General features: G+C 42.8%; 1 protein-coding gene across 2 annotated transcripts in view; it reads right to left on the bottom strand.

The window, feature by feature from the left end:
• The window catches only part of MCUB (mitochondrial calcium uniporter dominant negative subunit beta), a 103,205-nt gene that overhangs the window by 57,698 nt on the left and 19,765 nt on the right, over positions 1-25,742 (bottom strand). Inside the window, exons 1-2 of one of the 2 annotated variants that reach the window (XM_053256417.1) lie at positions 25,526-25,663; positions 24,642-24,763 (exon numbers count right to left, since the gene is read on the bottom strand). The exons of the other annotated variant lie outside the window; for it this stretch is intronic. The gene's annotated coding sequence lies outside the window, so the exon portion shown is untranslated. Of the gene's footprint in view, positions 1-24,641; positions 24,764-25,525; positions 25,664-25,742 lie in introns of those variants that run through there. 2 annotated transcript variants of the gene reach the window in all.

Below are 25,742 nucleotides of genomic sequence, written 5' to 3'. Positions count from 1 at the left end.
GGCCTCAGCCTGTCAGCAGCCTGAAGGGAATAAGAGGCCATGACAGCACTAGCAGCAAGGAAGGTCCCAGTCAACCACTGCTGCTGTTTGGGGCTACCAAGGTCACTGTCAGAGGGAGGCAGGCAGGCAGGCAAGGAACAGGCCTGGGCCTAGGCCTGTCAGTGGCCTGAGGGCAACGAGCAGCCATGGAGATGGCAGTAGTGAGGAATGGCTCGGTTAACCACTGCTGCTGCTCCTGGAGAATGGAGCAGGAGCGGGGTTCAGGTGAGGGTGGGGAGATCTCTGGGGATAGTGGGCTACAGCTTGGCCAATAGGAGATGGGCAGACGGTGGGGCAAAGCCCTACCAGCCGGGAGGAGGTGGTGGGAGACGGCGGCAGGATGGCCTGGCCCTTGCCCGCCCAATGGGGAGGGCCCAAACGAGCAGGCGGCGGGAAGAGGGCGCAGGCTCGGTGCACAACTGCACAGATGCTCTGTGAGGGGTCAGCTTGTGTGTGTGTGTGTGTGTGTGTGTGTGTGTGTGTTTAAATTTACTTTATTTTTGAATTTATGTTTGGATTAGGTTTACATTTGATTATTTTTAATAGGTTTGCTAAATTTTAAGCATCATAAGTAGTGCACAGATTACACCATGGGCCCATTCGAACAACCAGTGATACGGAGGTTAAGTTTACCTGAGATTAACCTCAGAAGCCAAGAATTGTACCACAGATGATTGGGCAGCTGTGGTTTCATTGCCTTCACCTGCAAAACCCCTCCTTCTTCCTCTTCCACTGAGAGGGTCACTTGCCCAGCAACCATTGGCCCTGATATGAGAGGGGATGTCCCTGCGGGAGGAGCTTGAGGACAAACTCCACTGCATTCAAGTGAGAAAATGGGGACTGCGGAATATCAGTTCAAGCAAGCTACCTAACTTCAAACCAAGGGTTCAAAACCTTGGTTTGAAGGTGGCAACAGAACCGTGGTTTCGGGATTTTTCCAGATGATGAGGAATGCCAACCTCCACTGAGTGTAACTGAGGGTTGCCGTATCGTCCAAACTGGGCCTATATATTGTCTTTACCTAAGGTGTGTTTTTCCCTAGAGGGATATATGGTCATTAATCTAGATGTAGTTTCTCATGGATGTAGATACTGAACTACTTAATTATACTATGTTTGTTCCAGTATATTATTATTATTGCAAATCTTTGTAGGTATAATTCCCTTGGGAGAAGAAAAACCAATATTCAAAATAAATATTGGTCAGAACATCTACCTGACTCAAGCATTGGAAATATCTTGACCAACCACAAGGAGCTATACGCTTGTATACAACTGCCACTGAAGACCACCTATAAGAGGTCAAAATCTGTCTGGCATCTTTAATATCTTTGGCATCTTAGAATGAATTCCTTTGACTATTCAACCGCACCTTTGATACCTGCCTTTGGACTGAACTACATAGGAGTAGATTATTATAGTTATATGAATATAGAATTATACTTGTATTTAATCAATTATTTTAGAAGTTACTGATCAGAGCAGGTGTTTTATATAGCTTCACTTTGTTTTTATTAACAAAAATAAGTCGTATGCTATAGAAAGCAGCTGAGATTCAGTAGCAACTCTTTAATTCCACATACCAGCTTTACTGTACTAGTGAAGTAGAAGAGTTAGCAAGTCACCTGCTAGGTATGGCTTGTATGATTTTAGTTTATTGTATATATTAAATCTTTATCCTGTCTTTGCTTGCTGTAAGGAGCTAGAGCAGTCTATATGTTTTTCACCCCATGTCCACCATGACTGTCATTCCAATAAAGGAGAACCTCGGTACTCACAGGGGTTCTGTTCCTCGCCTACTACCGCAAGTAACCACAGATAATGAGGCAATACGGCTGTAGGGGAAAGGGGGCTAGGTTCCAGGGTGGAGGGAAAAAGCAAAATAATGCCCCCCCACCAAGGCCCAGAAAAGTGAAAAAAAAAACCTGACTGTGGCATGCTCTGCAGGTCCCCCTACGAGCCCAGGAATAACCCCCAAAGGATGAAATATCTCTGAAAACCATGGAAAATCACCGGGGAAGGGGTCCATTTTTTTTTAAACAAAATGAGCTACAAAATGGTTCCTTTAGACATAAGGAGCTCCTCTGGGGAATGGAGGAGCTGCACAAGGGCTTCTCCAGTTACGCCTCTACAGTTCCTCAAAGAATAGATACTTCATTCATCAGGATGTCCACCAGTGACACCCAGTAAATTTCATGTCTAGATGTGGATTTAAACCTGCATTTCTAGTTTAAGTCCAGTGCTCTACCTACTACACTATATTTAACCCTGCTGTAGTTGTGGCAGGTGGTAAAATTACATCTATTAGCATGGCTTCATTTCCAGTACTGCATACAAGCGTACACGCACACATGCGTACACACATTATTTCACAGTGGAAAAGTGACCAATAAAATTTCCATGAAAATCAAACTGCAAATGGATACTACAGTCACATACTTCTGGACTGACTATGGGCAACTGAAAGGCTAAGATGACCAGCTTCCATTTGCAATTCATTATTTAACTAGTGCTCTAGGCTGCACACAATACTAGTGGTTTTCAACCTTTTGTTCTGTGAACTTTCACAATCCTCAGAAACTTCCTTAGGGCTTCCTGAGATCAGTGGTGATAAACCTTCAAATTTGATCCAGTAAGGCAAGTTTTATGACATACATTTTTTTCACCTCTGTATTTTCTAAGAAAACCCTCAATTTTTCAATAGTGTTCTAGAAATCTCATCTCATTGTATTGCACTCAGTTACAAATCCCTCAGTAGTACCTGGCATTTATAAAACTTTATAGTTGACAGTGATTCATTACCTTGCTTGCATCGCTGCTTTGCCAGCCCATGACTCTTTAATCTTACCTCATAAATTAATTCCACTAGTTATAGCCATTTAAACTTTTCTTTTTAACACTTCCACACAATAACCAAGTGCAATGTTTCAGAAAGTGTACTGTGAAGGGTTCTTTTTCCCTGTGACTGGAGCTCATCAGTATGGGCTGTGCACTGAGCATGCTCGAGAAACAGGACCAAAACATGTGAGGCTAGTTTCCTGTTGCCAGAGGGCGCCATATCACCAGTTCTGGGACTATAGCATAGAGTGTGGCACATGTAGAAAGAGAGAAATAGCCTAGAAAGGCAACAGGTTAAATACACAGGACACATACTAACTGTTATGTTCAGGAAGGTGGCTCCATCCAAGATACGAAGAACCAACCCCAATAACTAGATACATCTGGAGGTGGGCCTGATGAGCTCCAGTCACAGGGAAAAAGAACCCTTCACGGTAAGTCCAATGTTCCTTTCCCCCCTGTGCTGGAGCTCATCAGTATGGGACATGCTCAAGTGGTATGCGAAAGAACAACTGGGAGGGAAGGATGTATTCAAACTACTTGTAGGACGACTGTGTGCCCAAAGGTCACCCGAGGTGTCTACAAGGAGAATATTTGTAGTGATAAATAAGGAGAGAAATGGAAGAGCAGAATGGCTGCTATACCACATCCAAGGATGTAGAAGAGACAGACAAACGAAGATGGCCCTTCTCTGGGTGATGATGAATCTGTCCAGTGGCACTGGGCTCACATTTCTTTCTGCTTTTTGGAAGATGGAGGTCTGATCAAGGATTGTGAGGTGTATGTATCTGCTCTACAGGTGGGAGGTGCAACGAGTGTCACCATTACCTACATGAGTATGCAGGGGACAGATGACAGTCCAAACTGGAGCACTGTGTACTGGTAATACAGATGGTTGTGCAAGCATCTTAGGAATCTCTTGTGATGTGAATGAATTGAGATGTGGGAACAGACCTCCGAGACTTCCACTGATGCCATGAATACATTCGCACAGATAGTCACCTATACGGCATGAGGTCCTTTCTGATGAACTTGTTGAATATCTAGAGATCTAGAACGGCCTCTGACAAGCCATCTTCTTCAAGGCGGTGAATAAGATAATACGTTGACGTATTTCTGTTGAGGATACTGATTCGATTATCTAAGTCTGTAGGTGATGACGGATGGGTAGAATATCTGGAGGAGTGGAGAGAAGGTATAGGGAATAGGCTTGAGAATGGTGACTATGACCCAGAGGCCTTGGGTGGTGGGTATACATGTAGAAGCAAAGTCAAGGAGTCTGCTTACTTCTGGGTCGGAGACATAGTGTTCCATTGTGCTGCGGACTGGGATGAATGTAAGAGACTCTTGTATCCTAGAAGCTTTCTATAGTTTGTTCCACAGGGAGCAGCCCAACTCCCTGAATCTGGTGCCCTGGTAGAAATAACTGCCCGAGTTTCCTGATGGGTAGGCTTTTATTTTATCTTGTTTTACTTAAAATCCCTGATCTCTACCATGATCAGGTCCAGAAATGGTTCAACGAGCTTGGCGCTTGCCAAGGGAGAGGACATATATGCAAATTTGGACTTTGTGTCAACCTTCCAGAGTGCTAGCCAGATAGATCTGTGTTTCGTCACTCCGGGTACTAAAGGCTTGGAGGCGTGTTTTATACAATTTTAGGCTGTAGTCTGCCATCAGTGCTGTTGCTTTTGCCAAATATTGATCCCTTGGAGAAGCTCAGAGTTCTCAGACAGAACAAGAGTAGTGAGTTCCTATGCACCAGAATTGAGGCTCTTGCAAGGAAGGAGTTAGTGGTGGTTGCTTGACAAAAGCAGTGGATGCCTTGTGGGCATTCCCGAGGAGTAAGTTGCAATTTCTGTACCCTGGCAGCTCCAGCTGGTATTGCCCTTTGGAGCTGAAGGGTGATCCTGAGGCCAATTGCACACCAAGGGTGTCATCACAGGGAATGGCGAGGCAAGCCATAACCTCTGGCAAAGGTGCGTCATGTCTCCCAGGGAACTCTCAACTAACCTAGAGGGGCCAGGTTGTTACCATCCTGCCAACAACAGGGGTGAAAGAGGGGTAAGGGATTGTGGCAGTAGGGATAGAAGAGGGAGGAAAGAAAGGTTTGATCTAGTCCTGTTGATATAAACACAAAAACCGCAGCCAACTTATTTATTACACATGTAGTCTCCCATCCAAACACAAACCGGGAAAAATCTGCTCAGCAAGTGGAGCAACCCATGCCTGCCGCCACAAAACTAGCTCTCCTAGTTCATCATTTTTAACGGAGAGACAATAATGACCACCTACTTACCTTGGTAAGTAAGATCTCAAATGAGAGAGGTAGGAAGGGAGGGGAAAAGGTATTGTTGGACTACCTTCTCTTCAGATAACACTCCTTCCTCTTATTGGATCCCACAGGATTGTTTGGGTTCAAGGAGCAGACTGCGAGGCTTCAGGATCAGATGCTGGTAGCCGGTTGTTCACATGTGAACTCCTATCCAAATGTTCAGCAAAGGAGACAATTCATACTAGCTGCCACAAGACCAGCTCTCTTCCTGTGCAGGCTTTGAGCAGATAAGGAGGAAATGAGGATAATGCAGTGGCAGGTGAGGGATACAGAGGAGCAGGCAGGAACTGAGGAGTTAAATTGTAGTCTCCCATTCCATGCAACCAAGGTTGATCCTGCTAGCAAAGAACAAACTATGCCTGCCACAGGGGACTAGCCCACCCTCCTTGGGTGCAACATAGGAGCATTGGGTTGCTAGTTCTATTTGGGCAACGGAGAGATGCCTCAGAGGGGAGGAACGTTAAGCCCTCTGTGTATAAAATCAGACCTCCTGGGCACTTAATGGCCCTGCTCCAAAATGGGAATGGCCTCTCCTCAAGGGCTGTAGCCTGGGAAGGAGGAGGGCCGTCACCTAGCAGAGTGTCAGATTCTGAGAGGAAGAAAGGAGCCGTGGGAGAAGGCGTTGGGGGTGGGGTGGGTGCGTTATGCTTATGCTGACACTACCTGGACAAGAATTTTGGGCCAGCTGGGCACATCTGGTGGAATAGGGTAGTACTGAGCCCGAATGGGAGAGGGAGGCATTACTTACAGGCTGTGCTGAATAGGTTTGCCACAATGGTTTCCAGCAGGGTCACCAGCAAACTGTGGTAGAGGGCTTGCCCTTAGGAGTCGCTGACTGCACGGGCTAAAAGGGTGGCAGCAAGAGCAATCAACATGTCCTCTCCAGCAGGAGTGCTGGGATCAGCAGCGGGGAAGTAGGGCCCGCGGACCAGCTGGTTCCCCCTCAAATGCCATTGCCCCTCGTGTGGTTTGCTTAGACGCCAATTATTTGCCCAAAGGACAATGGTCATCATTTTCTCCATGCCCTGTTCAACCGAAGGGCTAGTGAGGCAGCAAGTCTTGCTTCTTCATGGAGATCTGCCAGTACCATGCAGCGTTTGTATGCAGCTTTTTAGCTTTTTAATGTGAGCCAGAGCCGCCACTACAACGGTACCTGCTGTAGTGGCAGGAGCGGGGGCTATCTGCATAGCAAAGCCAATCTACCCCATATTGGGTGTTGGAGGACTCTCGAGAGGACATTTGGCTTTACAGATGGCTGCAGGTCCTCAAAAAAGGGGGCCCTGCAGGATATTGCTATAATCAGGAGGCGCTTGCTAAGGCGCAAGGGGCAGGCAAGAATTGCATTTATTTTTAGTCAGTTCCATCTGATCCCAGCAATCTTTTGCTTTATTATTATTTTAATTTGCAGCTATTTTGTATGCAATAGCTTCCTCCACCCCAGCAAGCACCAGATCAGCTGGAAGAATTTCAATTCACATAGGCAAGGCCCAAACCGCCCAAGTAGGTGGGTTGAAGGGCTCTTGCGAAGGACTGCTGGAATTGGAAGCTAGCTGCAGGCCCTCAGAAAGGGATCCTTGCAGCAGCTCTTCTGCCTGAGCAGGCTCCATATGGAGTACAGGAAAATGAAAATGAAACTAGAAACTGCCAATGGTCTAATTAGGAATGGAATAATGTTTAGGATTTAGGTTAAAATAAAATGCTAAGATAGCTCCCTTCCCACCCTCACACAATCTAAGAAGGGGAGAGTGGAAGGAGGAAGAGAAATAAAAGTTTTAAAAAAAGAAATGAGAAACTAGCCAGTCTTTTTTCCAAAAAATCCTGAAGAGCTTTCATAGCCCTGCTACCTCGAGCAAGACAGGACCAGAACTGGGGATATGGCGCCCTCTGGCAACTGGAAACTAGTCTTACATGTTTTGGTCCTGCCTCTTGAGCATGTTCAGTGCACAACCCATACTGGTGAGCTCCAGCACAGGGGGAAAAGCAATAACTCATTTTTGCAATTCTTTGAAATGCTCAATCTCCAAGTATCTAAAAAGGTCTTCTGGGCTGTTCCAAACACCCTGTTCACATCATAATACAATTTAACAGCCCAGCTCTCAACCCAGATAAAAAGTACAAGAAAGATTAAATATGGACTGATCTCAGTGGAGCAAAGAATGGAATCTCATATATCTGAAACACACTAATAACTACAGCACATTTTGAGAATAATACTCCAGGCCTGTACAAGTTATCAGCTCTCAAGCTGAATCATCTACACACCACTGGTACATTGTTCAGTGCTTAGCTCCATGCAGAGTTGTCCTGTGTAAGGTGCCAGGAACGGCCAAATTTAGAACTGTTGAATCCTGATTGTGTAATTGGAAAAGAGATGAGCTGAAAGTGCAGGTGTCCCAATGCCATCCCAGCACATCCCTTTATCATGGGGGGAGACCGTTAATCTGAATGACCCCATGCACATGCTCCAAACACTTGTTTAAACAAGTACTTGGAGCTCTTTTGAACAAAAGGTATGAGATAAAGCGACGTACCCGAAGTCCACACACACTCTTGACATGTCCTCTTCCTCAGGGTAGTATCATCTGTATCAGTCTAAGTAATTTGTAAACTTGGCTGAAAATTCATTTTAAGAAACTAATATCCCTTCTTTTACGTATACATTCCAAATAGAGAAGAATTGATGCCAAAATCCAGATATTTAGGACATTTTTTCCAGTTAAACACATTGAGTAGTAACCAAAGTACAAACAACTAAACTGAAATCTCTTAAAAGTTTTTGATAATGAATAATAATTCAACAGATCTATTATGTATAACCCATTAGCGCAAGCATCGTGCACAACAATAGCAGGGTAAACCACTAGAAAGGAGGAAGGGACTTTTCCCTTCCAACCTGTCAAAAGCCTTTTTTTACACATATGTCAAACAAAAAGAGATTGTACCATTTTGCAGTCCAGCAATGGAAGACAGTTCTCGAATTGCTGCAGAGGCAGTGTAGAGGTATTTCCCCAAATTTTGTCAGTACTATTACAATACCAAGCAACGAAAAAGGTATGTTTTAATTTCCTTACTACTAACATCTAGAATTCAAACATACTCCAAAACATGCCTTATCCCTGGTTGTTGTATTTCTTCCCCCTATGTACAGTTCAACCTTCTCTTTAGAGACCCTCTGGGAAATCTGAAATCTTGTCAACATAGCCACATAAGAACAGCCCTGCTGGATCAGGCCCAAGGCCCATCTAGTACAGCATCCTGTTTCACACAGTGACCCACCAGACCCCACTAAAAGCCACAGGCAGGAGTTGAGGGCATGCCCTCTCTCCTGCTGTTACTCCCCTACAACTGGTACTCAGAGGCATCCTGCCTTTGAGGCTGGAGGTGGCCCACAGCCCTCAACTAGTAGCCGTTGATAGACCTCTCCTCCATGAAGTTATCCAAACCCTTCTTAAAGCCATCCAGGTCATTGGCTGTCACCACATGCTGTGGCAGAGAATTCCACAAGTGGATCACGCGTTGTGCGAAAAAGCACCTCCGTTTGTTGGTCCTAGATTTCCCGGCAAGATATTTCATGGGATGACCCCTGGTTCTAGTGTTATGTGAGAGGGAGAAGAATTTCTCTCTATCCACTTTCTCCACACTATGCATGATTTTATAGACCTCTATCATGTCTCCCCGCAGTCTTTTTTCTAAACTAAAAAGCCCCAGGTGTTGCAGTCTTGCCTTAGGCCCCTGATCATCTTGGTTGCCATCTTCTGCACCTTTTCCAGTTCTACAATGTCCTTTTTTAGATGTGGTGACCAGAATTGTACGCAGTACTCCAAGTGTGGTCGCACCATAGTTTTTTATAAGGGCGTTATATTATTGGCCGTTTTATTTTCAACCCCCTTCCTAATGATCCCTAGCATGGAATTGGCTTTTTTCACAGCTGCCGCACACTGAGTCAACACTTTCAATGAGCTGTCCACCACAACCCCAAGATTCCTCTCCTGGTCAGCCACCGACAGCTCAGATCCCATCAGCGTTTACTTGAAGTTGGGGGTTTTCTTCCCAATGTGCATCATCTTACACTTGCCAACACCGAACCAAATTTGCCACTTTGTCGCCCACTCCCCCAGTTTGGAGAGATCCTTTTGGAGCTCCTCACAATCCGTTTTAGATTTCACTACCCGGAAGAGTTTGGTATCATCTGCAAATTTGGCCACCTCGCTGCTTACCCCTGCTTCTAGATCATTTATGAATAAATTAAAAAGCACCGGTCCCTGGGGGACCCCCCATTTCTTATTTCCCTCCATTGTGAAAACTCTCCATTTATACCTACCCTCTGTTTCCTGTCTTTCAACCAGTTAGCAATCCACACATGTACTTGTCCCCTTATCCCATGACCTCTAAGTTTCCTCAGGAGTCTTTGATGAGGAACTTTGTCAAAAGCTTTTTGGATCACCTTGATCCACACACTTGTTCACACTCTCAAAAAACTCCAAAAGTTTGGTGAGGCAAGATTTACCTTTGCGGAAGCAATGCTGGTTCACTCCCAGCAGGGCCTGTTCTTCTATGTGCTTTACAATGTTATACTTGAGGATGCTTTCCATCAATTTGCCTGGAACAGACGTTAAGCTAACCGGCCTGTAATTTCCTGGATCACCCCTGGATCCCTTTTTGAAAACTGGTGTTACATTTGCTACTCTTCAGTCCTCTGGTACAGAGCCCGATATCAGGGATAAGTTATATATCTTAGGAGAAAGTCTGCAATTTGAGGCCAGCAATTTCACAAGGAAGTCGGCAATTTCACATTTGAGTTCTTTGAGAACTCTTGGATGGATGCCATCCGGCCCTGGTGATTTGTTAGTTTTCAGTTTTTCCAGACAGTTTAGAACATCATCTCTTGTCACTTCTATCTGACTCAGTTCTTTAGCCTCCATCCCTAAAAAGCCTGGTTCAAGAACAGGTATATGCTCAGTATCTTCTACCATGAAGACAGACGCAAAGAACTCATTTAGTTTCTCTGCAACCTCCATATCCTCCTTAATAATCCCTTTCACTCCCTCATTGTCTAGTGGTCCAACCACCTCCCTGGCAGGTTTCCCGCTTCTGATGTATGTAAAGAAGTTCTTGTTATTCCCCTTGATACCTTTGGCTAAATGTTCCTCAAACTCTTTTTTTGCCTCCCTTATTGTCATCTTGTATTTCTTTTGCCAGAGTTTGTGTTCCTTTCTATTCTCTTCATTTGGACAGGCCTTCCAATTTCGGAAGGAAGTCTTCTTCCCTTTTATGGCTTCTTTGACGGTACCGGTTAGCCATGTTGGCATCTTCCTGGACTTAGTGGTACCTTTCCTCCTTTTAGATATACAATCTAACTGGGCTTCTAATACTGTGGTTTTGAGTAAACTCCATGCACTCTGGAGCGAAGTGACTCTCCTGATTTTCCCTTTCAGCTTTCTTTTAACCATATTCCTCATTTTGGAGAGGTTTCCTCTTCTGAAATTCAAAATGTCCGTGTTAGACTTCCTTGGTGATTCTCTCCCTGCATGTATGCTGAATTTGATGGCACTATGGTCACTGTTCCCTAAAGGGTCGATGACACTGACATCGCGCACCAGGTCCAGGGTGCCACTCAGAATTAAGTCCAAGGTCACCTTCTCTCTGGTTGGTTCCAAGACCAACTATTCTAGGGCACAGTCATTTAGCGTATCTAGAAATTTGACCTCTTTGTCATTACCTGACTGTAAATTTACCCAGTCTACGTGTGGGTAATTGAAGTCACCCATTATTACAGCCCTGGCTCTCCTTGACACCTCCCTGATTTCCTCCTGCAACTCCCAGCATTTTAAGCCTGTTTATTATTGTCTCCTTTACCTCATTTCCTCCACCTTGGAACTGAAGACTCAACCTGGAATAGCAGGGTTAATACAATGACCCATAAAAATGTATTTTTAAATATATATATATATATATATATATATATATATAGAGAGAGAGAGAGAGAGAGAGAGAGAGAGAGAGAGAGAGAGAGAGCCAGCCCACAGATGAGTAATTGAGGCAAAGGAGAATACTACACATTTTTCAAGAAAGAGGGGGAAAACACTCAGAGTTGGGCAGCAGCAAATGCTTTATAAAGTGTTCCCAGTCCTCTCCCACCTTTCTCATTGCCCTCTCCTTGCTCTCCGTTAACTTCTTCTCAAACTATGAACCTGTTTACAGTCACATTTCATGCTCAGGGAATAGGAATCTTATTAACTGCATAACCAAGTGCCAAGAATGGTGACAAATAGGTTTGAAAGGCTCCGCATGCTACATCACTGTTGGTCTAAAAATGTAACTCACAGCTGTTTGCACAATAATGTTATTTAAGTCTTCAACGTCTTTTGTGCCATTCTTAACGCATGTCAAACAAAATCTGAAATTTTAGCTGGCAGTTTATTTTGATAAAAGTTGCACATTGTACACATCATGCATTTGAATCATGCCACATGACTTACTCATTATTGTTTGCTGCAAATCTCGACACTGCTCATTTCCAGCATTAGTAAATGCACCTGCACTTTTGAAAAAAATACTATTGCTAACACCACATGAATTTGGAGCATATTAGAAGGCCATTAGAAACCAGTGCAAATTTGGTGTTGGAAGTGTGTCCATTAGTAATATAATTGCAGCTATTACCTTTTCCAGATGTGACTTGCTCATCCTATGTGTGAAAAAGAGCATAATTATACTGCTTTTAGCAAGATGGAGGAAACAGTTTTCTAAATGATAGTTTATTTGTATGACTGCTGTGCAAAGCAACAGCTGTCATTTTGCTCATCGACTGATAACGCAAACAAAAACATTTTTCATAAAAGCATAACGTCTCTATCAAGTAGTTCCCCTAGCATATACATCTGATTTAGATGTCTGTTCCTAGATGTGGAAAGAGCAAATTTTCATACATATTACCACTGTACACTATTCTGCATTCCCTGGAGAAAGCATGGAATACAGGTTTGTTGATGAAGAAGAACGGGTGCTACAAGACAACCTCCCCTCCATCTTGGAATTTAGCACTGACCCCAACTGAGACTCTTGCAGAGAAAAGTATTTGGGGCTACAAGAGAAATGAAGCTTCCATTTGGACCAAAGCCACCCAGTCATGCAACAGCCTGGAGAGGCATAGCACAGACTGAATCCTTAATGAAGCCAAATACCATTGGGGAGTGTGAAGAATGAGACCTTTACATCCCTCTTTGTGCTTTTCAGTTTTTTGTATTTTTACAAAAGGGAAAACACAGTGAATAAGGAATTATAGACATACAAGTGTGTACACAGACACACACACTTTCCCTGTTTTAAGAAGTTGTGTATGAGTTAAATGTTCACAGCTCCTGTTCTATAGTTTGGTTTGGGAGGGACCTAAGAACGCTCTGGCACAATCAGGCCCAAGGCCTACCTAGTCAAGATTTCTTTTTCACACAGGGGCCCACCAAATGCATCTGAGAAACCCACAGGCAAGAGGTGAGGGCATGCCTTCTCTTACTGTTGCTCCCCTGCAACTGGTATTTAGTGGCATCTTGCCTCTGAGGTTGGGGGCAGTGTATAGCCACCAGACTAGCAGCCATTGATAGACCTGTTCTCCATGAATTTGTCTACTCCCCTTTTAAAGCCAGCCGAGCTAGTTCCTACCTCTCTGGTAGATTCCAGATGGTGTCGCTTGGAGACTGTTCAAAGTGAGAACCAAAGTATGGAGTTCCACAAAGTTCCATACTGTCTCCAATGTTCTTTAACATCATATGAAACCACTGGGAGAGATCATCAGGAGGTTTGGTGCTGGGTGTTATCAATATGCTGATGACACCCAGATCTATTTCCCTAAATGCCTGCCTGGAGGTACAGTAGTAATGGGCTGGATGAGGGGTAACAAACTGAAGTAGAATCAAAATAAGATGGTGTTACTGACTGTGGGGGTGGGACCCAAGAGATAGTTTAGATCTACCTGTTCTTTTTCTTTCTTTCTTTTTACATTTTAAAGGACAAACATTACAGTCCAAGACACTCCCAAGAATGAAACACTTCCATATAAAGTTTTAAAATAAGAAGGGAGGGGGGGTAGAAAAAAGAAAAGAGAAAGCGGGGGGGGGACCCAACTAACAATGCATATATATGTAATTACCTTCTAAAGCACATACAATTCATTAAATTTTGACCATATAGCTTGAGACTCTTCTTCTTTGCCTAAACGGCGAAAAAACCCCAATTCAAATGCGGATAATGAACACATTTCAGTAGTCCAAAGCTGAAGTTCTGGAGTAAGTCTGCTTTTCCAATGTTGAATTATAATCTTTTTGGCCACTCCTCAAGCACGAAGAATCCATAGTAGTTGATAAAGTGTTAAGTTCCATTATCCTGGGAATATATCCCAGGAGAACATAGCTATCTTTAACACACAATGATAACTGCAGTGTCTTATTTACAATTTTATGGACTTCATCCCAAAAAGATGCTATAATTGGGCATGAGCAAACCATATGTGACAATGACCCCTCATAAATATTACATCTGCACTGCCAGTAGTGCAGACAACACTGAGCTAGATGGACCAATGGTCTCAAACAGGATAAGGCAGCTTCTTATGTTCTTACGTTGTTTTCTCCATAGATTTTTGGAAGTTGGCATGTACACTGGGGCCTGAACAGCCACTGATCAAACTTGGATCTAAGGTGCCCAGCTGGGGCTTCTCAGTTTGTATTGAATGGCCTGAGCACGGACTCTTCTTTGCTAATCATTTTCGCAACACCTTTGCGGACAGGACCCTTGAATCTCCCCAATGAGATCCACTCCCTTGGCTGCTCACAAGACAACAGACTAATATACAGGTATCAAAAATGGCTCTTCCCATTTCCTCTCCCCCCCCCTCCTCCCCCCACATCTTGGCCAAATTTAATTTCCTGCTAGCCACGAGATCATCCAAACCTCTACTTTTCTCCATCTGTTTGTCCTAGGAGCTGTCTTCACTTCCATCACCAGCCAAGGTTGCCACATACCACTGAGCATATTTTCATACTGCATGTTTACTCTGCACAAAATAGAACTTGTTTTCAGAAGACTTCATCTCTGACTGCTCTCCTTTGGGAGGCACTCAACTATGTCACAGCACTTCTGAATGCAAGCATGAATAAAGTACAGAAAATTGGTTCTGAGTGGTTCTCCCAGTCTAGCCTCAAAGCATAGATGCACATGTGTGTAGAATATAACACTGAGCAAGCATGTTGACAGGGAGGAAAACTTAACTAGCTAGTTGAAGTGGAAAGAAGTGAAGCTAGTACAGGTTTACTTTTCATTAAAGAAATAATGGTTACTAGCAAACCCAGCGGCGCAGAACATCTGCGCCACTTTGTTGCCGCGGCCACTTTCTTTCCCCCAGTTCATGGCCTCATTACTCCCCACCTTGGAGCCCTGAGCTGCCTCCTGGCTTCTCTCTCTGTTCTCAGTCATCGTCGTCGTCCACCTACTACTACTACTGATATTTATATACCACTCTTCAACCAAAGTTCACAAAGCGGTTTACAGAGTCCTTCTCTCCCTCTCCCCCCTCAGTCCTTTTCTCTCTCTCTGGCCATTTTCAGTCTCGCCTCCTCCCCTCAATCCATCTCCATGTTTGCCTTGCAGCCTCCCCTGCATTCCTCTCCCCTGTCCCAGCATCAGGCTCCCCATGCAGCCTTCTGCTGCCCCTGCGGCCGTTTCGCTCCCCTTGGTGACGCTTCCTTTTTCTCCCGAGCAGGCAATGCACTGGCCCTCACCACCACTGCTGCTCTTGATTCCCCACGCGGCTCCTCCATGTTAGGCCATTTGCAACTGTCTCCCGAGGCCTGTTCTGTCCAGTGTGGCGGTTTGCCACCTGCCTCCTGGCGCACGCTCCTCCCTCCTGCCCTTGCACGTCTCTCCCCCTCTGGGCCCGCCAGTTGCATAGGCAAGCCTTCACCGGCCCAGCCACCCCACACCCCCCACCAGCCGCCTCTTTGCCACCGGCGCTTTCTCCCAGCAGCTGTTTGCCACCCGGCCCCAGCAACTCTCTCATCCTTTCCCACTCCCCCCCTCTTTGTCGCCGCTTGCTTTCTCTGCCACCCAGCCAATCAGCTTCCACTCCACCAAACATCCCCACGCATCCCCACCTATCCTCATGCATTTCCAGCCCCACATTTCCACTTGTCACACACTGGCTTAGTGAAATAATTATATAGATAGATACCTTCAGTTTAGTCCTCTACCAAGCATTAACTTTGAAATATTACAATTCAGACCCCAGGAGGAATGTCTGTAAGTTACAAATATATCCAGTATTTGTAAGAAAAAGTAGGTTTGCTAATAATAATGCTTCTGTAGGTTAATAAAAAGCAACAAATGAAGCTAAAAATCAAGATATGCAGTGGCCCTTGACAAAATAATATTTTAAAATTACCTCATTTTGAATAAGGCTGCAGCTAAAAGATTACTCATTTTAAGTTTCAAGCCAAATACAGTCCTTAAATGGGGGGAGGGGCTATTTATTCCCCAGCCCAAGCCTTTTTTGCAGCTTTTCACTCCCTCTCATAGTCCCCCCTCCCCCTCAAAAAAGCTCTTTTTCCCATGGTCGCCCAAGGCAATCAGGGAATACATAGTGAATGAGATAATGTCACTATGTGGCCAAATTCGGCTACATGAGAGTGTCACTAATAAGTTCAAGAGGGCCTGCTCCAAAAGCACTGTCTTCTAAAATGGGGAAATGCTTGCACTCTCCCCTTGACATGCCAAGAACTGTCAAATGGTGGGGTAGTGTTTTTCACTGCTCCTGAATGTGTTCCCAAAAAATACCTCCAATTTGCTTCAGCCCTATTTTTAAAAGCATTTTAAATATAAATTATTATACTTAAATGAAGAGTCCAGCTGTCACTATAAGAGACAGTTAGGGTTAGTAACAAGTCCAATTACAGAAGGCCTGAGAATGCAGTTTGACTTGGGCATTTTTCACACACGGCTTTTAGCTTACCTCTCCTCCGGAATGGAGGGTGTGCATCCACGTATCACCCAAGTTTGCCCCAATGTCCCAGCGAGCTATCGGGGAGCACTTCACACATGATTCAGTTTTTTCATTGTGCATTAGAGTGTAGCCCGATTTATATCCAGGGTCTAAAAATTCACCTTTTATGTTTGCTTGTTTTGGGCAACATTAAACTCACAGTAAAGCTTCACAGTAAACTCATGGCAAAACCTGCTATGTGAAAAACGCCCTGGAGCATTTTCTTAAGTCACACCATTCTGAATGACATGGACAAACCAAGATAAAAGAAGGGGGAGGAGACATAAACCCCCAGAAGGCAGCAACAGAAAGAGGGAGAAAGGCCCTTGAAATAAACAATTCTTAAATAAAAACTCAGTATTTGTATAGCACTAGTGCTTCACATATATTATCTCAATTCAGTCCTTACAACATCCTTGTAAAGCAAGTATTATCATTCCCATGCTGCAGATGGGGGCGGGGGCTGAAGCTGGAAATGGATAGCCTAAGGCCATCTACTGAGTGGCCTTAAAGGAGATGAGATTCAAATGGGGAAGTCCTGGGTGGGTGGGTGTGTGTATGCAAAAATATGTTGAATGCCTGTATGGTCTTTTTGCTGGTCAAATGACCATAACAATAAAGATTTGATTTGTATAATCTAACATCTGTAAGCATACACACTTCTTTATTAGCAGAGATATAACACCCAAACTGTCCAGTGTCCTATGAACTCTGCTCAACTCATTACCATAACAGCTAGTCAATCAGGTTTGTTTTTTTTTAATTGCATGGAAACCTATTTATGAGCATATGAAAATGAAATAATGGAGTGTGAAAGCCATTATCCCACACAGTACTGGTGTCCTTGCATTACATTAGTGAATGTTGCATGAAAGGCCTTAAATAAGAAGCCATCTCCTACAGTTCTGCTAAATAGCCATTCTCTCTATCAGTAAAACTAGGACCATTTTTTAACAAGAACACTTTCTTCCATTTAATTTAATATTCTTTTTATGTAACAATGGCCCAGTTCTCACAGAGCCAACTTGGTGTAGCGGCTAGAGTGCTGGACTAGGACATGGGAGACCTGAGTTCAAATCCCCATTCAGTCATGAAACTAGCTGGATGACTCTGGGCCAGTCACTTATCTCTCAGCCTAACCTACTTCACAGGGTTGTTGTGAGGAGAAACCTAAGTATGTAGTACACTGCTTTGGGCTCCTTGGAGGAAGAGCGGGATATAAAAAGTTTTAAAATATATATATATCTGCTGATTAGCTGTGTTTCCCACCGTCTCCACAGATGTCCCACAAGTCAACATTACATTCAACATCTAATTATGTGCATGATCCTGAAACCATACACATTCATTTCCAGTCCTGAAAATACTTCTCATAAGTACTGGCCACATGCAAACTGAAAAATAGGAGAAATCATTTTAACCAAATGCTAAGGATCCCTGATGTTTAAAGTAAAGTGTGCCATCAAGTCGATTTCGACTCCTGGCACCCACAGAGCCATTCAGTTTTATTTGGTAGAATACAGGAGGGATTTACCATTGCCTCCTCCTGCGCAGTATGAGATGATGCCTTTCAGCATCTTCCTATATCGCTGCTGCCCAATATAGGTGTTTCCCATAGTCTGGGATACGTAACAGTGGAGATTCAAACTGGCAACCTACTGCTTGTTAGTCAAGCATTTCCCTGCTGCACCATTAGGTGGCTCCCAGATGTTTACAACCAACTTAAATTCAATCACACTCAAAAAATATGGAAAACTAAGACAGTCAATGGGTTGAGCAATCTGTGACTATTTTTCTGTGGCAAAACTAGGTGATCTATCTTCCAAATACATACTGAAGAGTATAATATTAGCATATATGTTGGTGAAAAGAGTAGTAACTTTTATTAATGTTGGCACAAGGATTACAATGATCTGGGTTTTAATTACCCAGAGTCGCCTATGCAAATGTTTAGGAAACACACACACACACACACACACACACACAGTTTTTACCAAGGTTAGAAACAAGACAAACCTATAGAAAACCAAAGTCCTATAGAGCTCAGTTAGGCTACACTTGCAATACAGAAGTGTCTCCACCTAATGAACTGTTTCCATGTGCCAAATTGTAGCAGCACTAAGGTAAAGTGTGCCGTCAAGTCGATTTTGACTCCTGTGGTTGTCTTTGGTAGAATACAGGAGGGGTTTACCATTGCCTCCTCCTACGCAGTATGAGATGATGCCTTTCAGCATCTTCCTATATCACTGCTGACTGATATAGTACCAGTTGGGATTTGAAGTGGCAACCTTTTGCTTGTTAGTCAATTTTGCTTGTTAGCATTTCCCCACTGTGTCACTTAAGGTGACGTAGCAGCACTAAACACATCCTATTTCCTTATGATGTGGATCACGAACTCCTGCTGAAAACAAGCAGTGCTGGCAAAGAACCACCCCATGCAATGAGGAGGTAAAGACTGTTTAGTAATACCATTTTATGGTGCCACTAGAGACAAGGCATAATGTGGAAGAATATCCATGCAAACACACACAATGCACAGAAGAGACCCTGATTCTCAAAAAGATAAGAACATTATCTGATGAATGTAGAAAACTGGAGAAAATATTGAAACCTGAAGTTCTTTTTCAAACTCTTACCAGATAAATGCTATTATGTCCATAAAGTCTTGAGACAAAGCATGTCCTGTACCATTTGCTTGTGGACTATGTCCACTTATTGCACCACTAAGTCCCACATATAGCATAAAACATTTATACTTTCTATGCCTACATTGATAGCATATCCCATAAAATACCCTTCGGAAAAAGAATGAAGGAACAATCCCACACAAGACAGTTTAAAAGTATTTCAGCTCCAACCCCAACTGTTTTACAAGATGCTACTGGACACACAAAATGTGATTTCAGCACATTTTATATTAGAGGCTGCATCCTATGAGTGAATCTGATTACCTTGCAGCTATAATCTGGCCTAACGAATATCATAATTGCAGCTGCCTGGCCCACTGTAAGTCAAGCAGACAGGGAAATAGTTGCTGTCAAAAGCACAGTGCATTTTCATAAGGCATGGAAAGAAAGCATATTAAAGGTTTCATTTCTACCACCAGAACTTAAGTGATTAAGACAATTGCACTTGAGAAAAAACAAAGACGCCATCTGAAACAGTTTGATGATGGAAACTGAAGCAAATGTTAGAATAAAGCACTTGTTCAAACACTTGAAAAAACTGTAACACAACTTTCAGGGTAAACATCTGAAATTTCCAGAGAGGCCCAATCTTCTTCTCCCCCTTCCACCAACATTCATAATAAAGAAAGGACAGAGAAGGAGGGAGAAAAGATCTTCATCCTACTGCAGTTCTCCAAGCGGTGCACTGCCATGCTTTAAACATTCAAGAGGGAGGGAGCAGCAGTGAAATCGTAACCCCCAAGGACTAATTTACTATGCCCTAGCATTTTTCATTGCTTGAGGGGGAAAGCAGCAAGGCAGTGAATTTCACTTGAATACAGAACTCAATCCTCTATTTCTATCCTCACAAAAAACGTATCCTTTATCTCAAGGATCCTACGCATGAGCTACACTTTGCTTCCTGTATTTAGATTTGCAGTTTGCCCCATCTTGAGGACTTGAGATGGGAACATAAGAACATAAATAGATAATACACATCTACAAATATAGCCTACAACACACACATTTCATAATCCCACACCAATCAATTTCGCTCTGGACACCAAACACCAATCTACCAAAAAAAGTGGGAGGAGTTTGCAAAGCTCTTCAACAAAGGCAGAATGTTGATCTTTGATGAATATCCAAAAGGGGGGATTGAATCCAAAATGTTGCATCAGCCTATGAGAATGGGCTGCTTCAGACAATAACTTACTATACGTACTGTTGAACGTGTACACAAATATAACATGAGCCATCCCAGCAGGGGCATCATTAAGGCGTGGACCATGGAACACGAGTCCCCAGTAAATTGCTCAGAGCCCCAAATCTCACCAGCCACCTTCCTCTTCCATAAACTCTTCCTTAGAGCCTTAAAATTGTAGGGGAAGAATGGGAGTTCAGTCCCCAAATAGCAAAGCAAAACCAATTTGGTGAGAAAGCAGCAAAGCAAGAGATGTTGAGACAGTTCTTTAGTATTGAAGAACTACAAGGATTTATTTAAAGAAAAGACTGCAAACAAATGTGAAAAAGGCCTGCAGCTTAATTTCAGCTGGCTCATGGCTGACTAGAGACCAAAACAAACAGCCATCTCTGAACTGGAAAAAATGGAGACTAACGCTGGAAGAACAAACATGAGAGATTGCAGCTGAGAACTGATGCTGCCAGGGTCCTAGCTCCAACAACAACAACATACATATGTAATTATTCTTGGACGATGGGGTATGTTTGAGTTTAATGATCAAAGGGGAGCTGTGGGCCTGGAGATTGGATCTTTTAAGAACCTAGTGACGCTCTCACCTCCTAGTCTTTCAATCATGGAAACAATCTCCATCACGCCTACAGCATTTCCTGCTTCAGACAAACACCATATGCATGGAAAGTGTAGGAGAGTGAGCCTTTTCAAGCACATCAGCCTCAGGGCACAGCTTGCGGGCATGCTCTCAGGACCCTGTACATGAGTACAGTGTCCTGAGGAGGGCCATGGTGAAGGGCATATACAAAATTCTGGCCAACAGAATTGCCCATTCACAGAATAAAAGCTCTAGTTGTGAAATAAAGATGCATATAAGATTTATCTGTTTTTAAAATAAATAGCTTTCACTTTGAAGCTACTGTACTGGCTGAGTGCAGCATGTTATCAGGTAAAGCTCTCCTCAAGGATATTGCAAACACACACCAAAATAACTGGAAACTGCTATGACAAAATTTCATCTGGGGCTGTTTTTCTTGATGGTCTCAGAGCCTTAATTAACTTGGTATGAATTCTACTGCCTGGGGCAAGTAGAATCTACTTGCAAGAGCAAGCTCATCTGCCCCAGCTCTGCAGCCTGATTATGTTGTATCTGGAATACAGCCTGTTCTTTTTAAGACAGAAGGAAAGCTTTGTTCCCAAGAAAAAGCTTCCTCAACCAAATAAAGTTAAATTGCTGAGTTAGCAACATAATCTTCAAAGAGTATGCAGAAGTAATAATGTACAATTCATGGAAGCTGGGACCAATTTGAAAGAAGCCAATAATAAGCAGCTACAGCCAATGATACCGGAGTTGGTTTTCTCTTCACTAAAAAAAAAAAGCAACTGTACAGGTTGTTCGAAAGAGGAGGCAAATAGCAAGACTGAGTCACGACAGAAAGTTCAGCCCTGAGAGAGAAAGGGATAAGAATTTTTGTTCAATTTTGCAGCAAAAGTGGAAGTCAAGGTGGCATGTTGTGACATGAGCTGATTGAAACCTCTCACAAGCAATGAGTCACCACACTTCACCTTTTTAGCCTGAGAGTTTTGTCCTTTCGGAGAATATTTCTGGAAGCAAAGACACGTTGCACATAGGAAGCTGCCTTTTAACGAGTCAGACCTTTGGTCCTCTTGCTCACTACCGTCTACTTGAATAGGCAGTGGATCTCCAAGATTTCAGGTAGGAATGTTTGTCAGCTCTAGCTGGAGTCACCAAGGATTGAACCTGGGATCTTCTACATGCAAAGGAGATGCTCTACAACTGAGCTATGCCCTATTCCACTTTGTAAACACAGCATCTCAGCCTTCTTGTTCTTTTCAACTAAAGGTCAGCACATAAGCAGAGAGTGAACACTACTTATCTAAACCCCAAATATTAAAATTAACAGCGCCACAAAACGAAAGTGTGTTATCTTCTCTGAAAGACATTTTACTATCTCATGACATGCACTCATCAATAAGGAAGTGAATCCCCACCCCCACCTTTGCAGTTTCAATTAGCTTTGATTGTGTATACGTGCAAAAACCTATTTGGGCAGTCACCCAGAAAACGAGCTTTAGAGCCCAATCAATGTAGAAATACCATCCCTTTCATTGGCATTAGTCAGATACAGACATCAGCAACTCCCGTTTGTTGAGCTTAATGCATTTTCCATGCAAAGTGTTTGTGTATGTAGGTCCAGAAAACTAAAAGGCAAAGTGTGCCGTCAAGTCTATTTCGACTCCTGGCGCCCACAGAGCCCTGTGGTTTTCTTTTGGTAGAACATAGGAGGGGTTTACCACTGCTTCCTCCCACACAGTTTGAGATGATGCCTTTCAGCATCTTCCTATATCACTGCTGCCCGATACAGTAGCAGCGAGGATTCGAGCTGGCAATCTTCTGCTTGTTAGTCAAGCATTTCCCCACTGCGCTGCTTAAGGTGACTTCCAGAAAACTAGCCCCAGGCTTTCCTTAAAAGGCTACCAAAAATGAGTATATCTGTGTTATGACTGTCTCTTGAGATATTCAAAGCCAATACACAAACACACCCACACAAACACACCCAAACAGGACTGTGATGTCACCAAACAAAATGGCAGACATCTGTATCGTGCCATGAATTATGGCACTTCCTGCTCGCTGAGGCCAATATGGCCCTTCACTATTGGTCTTTCAACACCTGATGAAAACTTTATTTCACCAGACATTAAATTTAGGGTGATAGTTTACCCCCTTCTGTAAGTTAGCAATTTTGCCCCATCTGTATCTTTAACTGTAATTTTTTAAATCTAGTATCCATTGTCCTGATTTGTGTGATTTGGTTTTGTTGTATTTTAAATTATTACATGTTGCCTTGTGAATTCATTAGGGCTGAAAGGCAGAGGGGAAGTACCTTGATAAACCAAACCATGGATTCAAAAACTTGGTCACAAGTGTTTTTAGACGGCTATATCCAAAACATCCAACTAGGACTATTAAGCATAGATATCCCCTTCCTAGATACCACTACAAGTCAGATCTCTCCTTATGTACATTCCTGCAAGAGCAGCACTGTGAAAAATTAAGAAAAAAAGGAAGGGAAGCCGTTAGAAGGTTGCATAATGTCTCCATCATTCAAAATAGGGTCGGAGAGAAAGAACACAGTACAGAAAGAGATCAGCATGCAACGTATGGCTAGAAAGTAGGATTGATACACAGTCTAGGATTCCCTAGAAATAAACCTATATTACCATTCTCTACAAGACCCATTGGAATACAGCAGCCATATTCTAGCCACTGAGTGCCTGCACTATGCAAAGAGCAAAAGATATTGCCTTCATTTTGCTGTTACAGCATTGAATAAATGACCAAGAATACAATAAGATACCACTCTACAAATTCCTACTGAAAGATGCACTTTTGTAGTCTAACCTGCTTCTTACGGAAAAACCAATCTGCATCCCCTCTGCAACAGCTTAGAAGACAGTCATCAATTTTTAGACTCAAATTATAATGAACGTAAATGTGACCTGATATATAGTACTGGGCAGGTTCAGAGTTATATTATATATAATATAATATATATAGTATATTCATCATGTGGATATAAGATTAAACCTTGGCTTTTTGCTTTTAAAAATTTTATTGGTTTTTTACAATATCTCAACAATCTCATTACATCCAATTAAACAAATGTTGATTCCCGCTCGCCAATCTGTGCGAATCACTAATTATACAATCCAACCATTGCTATAGTAATTCAAAACATATATCCTATACCTTACAAACTCGATTTTACTCTACTCAACCTGCTATTATTACTAAATTTCAAACCCTGCTGAAAAATCAATATTAGAAAAATAGTTCTTTAAGTATAGTAAGAATGGTTTCCAATCGTCTTTAAAACATTCCAGGTTTTCATCCCTTATCAGTACTGTAAGTTTTGCCATCTTGGCTTTTCATGCCATCTCTTCAGAAGTGTGCACAGTCCCCACCCCACCCCTGACTTCACATGCAAGCCTCTGAAATATTCTACTTCTGACTGCAATTAGAAAAAAACCAGGTTCACTTGCAATGTCTGAACCTACCAATCCTGGCTTATTCTAACTGGAGTTCTTGAAATAAACTACTATATGAACCCAGAACTTTGAATGAAGCTGAATAAGTTACCTGAATTCCAAGAATGGTCCAGCTCAGGGATAGTTTTTTAATTTAAAAAAAGTGTAGCAAGCCTGCAAACAGGTAGAGGCCAAGGGAACGATATGTTTCACAAAGACCGAGTAAATCTACCTCCTACTTGACTGCCGTCATGCCACTAGTATACAGAACTTGTTATATATAGCATGAAGACAGTCCCAAAGTGGTCAGAGACCTATTCTAGATAAGTGAAGATCTCTGTTTTGTAAGGAGCTTACATAAAAGATGACAGTAAAATAGCAGATCCAGCAGCCCTCACATTGTTACCAGGCAGACAAGTTAAAAAGTCAATTGTCTTCTCCGAATCAACAACCTTCAGATCGACAGAAGAGCTTTTCACACTGCACTTACTATGTACGGGATGCAGTACCACAGCCAACTCTCTCTGGATTAAAGAAGTGTATAGATTGCAAAGGTTAGCAATTTCAGAGGCAAGCTGCCAACTAGTGTTCAGCATTAACCTTCATCCCCTTCTGTAAATAGGAAAAGAATACTGAATTTAGTCACCACAGCAAAAGAGGAGGGCTTGATCAGCAGGTTCTGTGGTTAACCACTAAGTAAAAATTAGAATATAAGGCATAACAAATACAGTTTTACCACTCATTACTTCTACATATAATATTTCATTTTATTTTTATTTTATTTTTGGAGGGGGTGGAGGGATTCAAGGAAGCTATACTGGGAAAAGATATTAAAATGCAGCAGAGAAAGAAAGCCAATACACGTGAAAAACTGATATTTTCTAATCCCAGGAGATTTAGTCTTCAAGATTAAGGAGAGCCAACAAAAGTAGTAAATGAAGTTTTCCACTTTGGTTTCTACCTCACTTCAAAACAAAGATTTAAAAATCATGTGATCCATTCAGATACAGTAAACGGTGTCACCTTTGGACCAATTAGGAAAGTTTACTTTCCATGAACTAGTGCTTGAGGAAGGTAACATAATGCCATAATAAGCATAAAGCAACCTTAATACGCGTCAACTTCAGAGCTTGTTACTCATCACCTTTATTAAGTGCATGCATTCCCTTACCACCACTCTATCCTCATCACCATTCTTTTCCATAAGATTACATTCATATACCCATTTTTTGGTAGGGATTTGCAAGCAAACTGTTCAAAAGGCAACACACATCGAGTATCTCCACAAAAGGACTATGTTAAATTGATTTCTAGGAGAAGGAATGTTTTAAGTAACTAATTCTTCATTCATTCATTCACTCACACACACGTTACCTGGAGGAGGACCCCAGACCCATAAACCAGAAGACAAGGATAGTTGAAGGAAGCAAAACCTTTTATTATTACTTGACCAGCACTGGTGGCGGGCTCTCTGTGCCTCACGGCGTTACCAGAGAGTCGCCCCCTCCTCATTCCTCATAAGCTTTTATACACAGGAGTAAACAAGTAGCTGGGCGTCAACATTCAGCCCTAAAAACCAATCAACTCCTGA

The sequence above is a fragment of the Hemicordylus capensis genome, chromosome 5 (assembly GCF_027244095.1).
Source record: "Hemicordylus capensis ecotype Gifberg chromosome 5, rHemCap1.1.pri, whole genome shotgun sequence".
NCBI classification, from domain to species: Eukaryota; Metazoa; Chordata; class Lepidosauria; order Squamata; family Cordylidae; genus Hemicordylus; species Hemicordylus capensis.
Note: the sequence above shows the minus strand (reverse complement) of the source record. Positions and strands in the feature narration are given on the sequence as shown.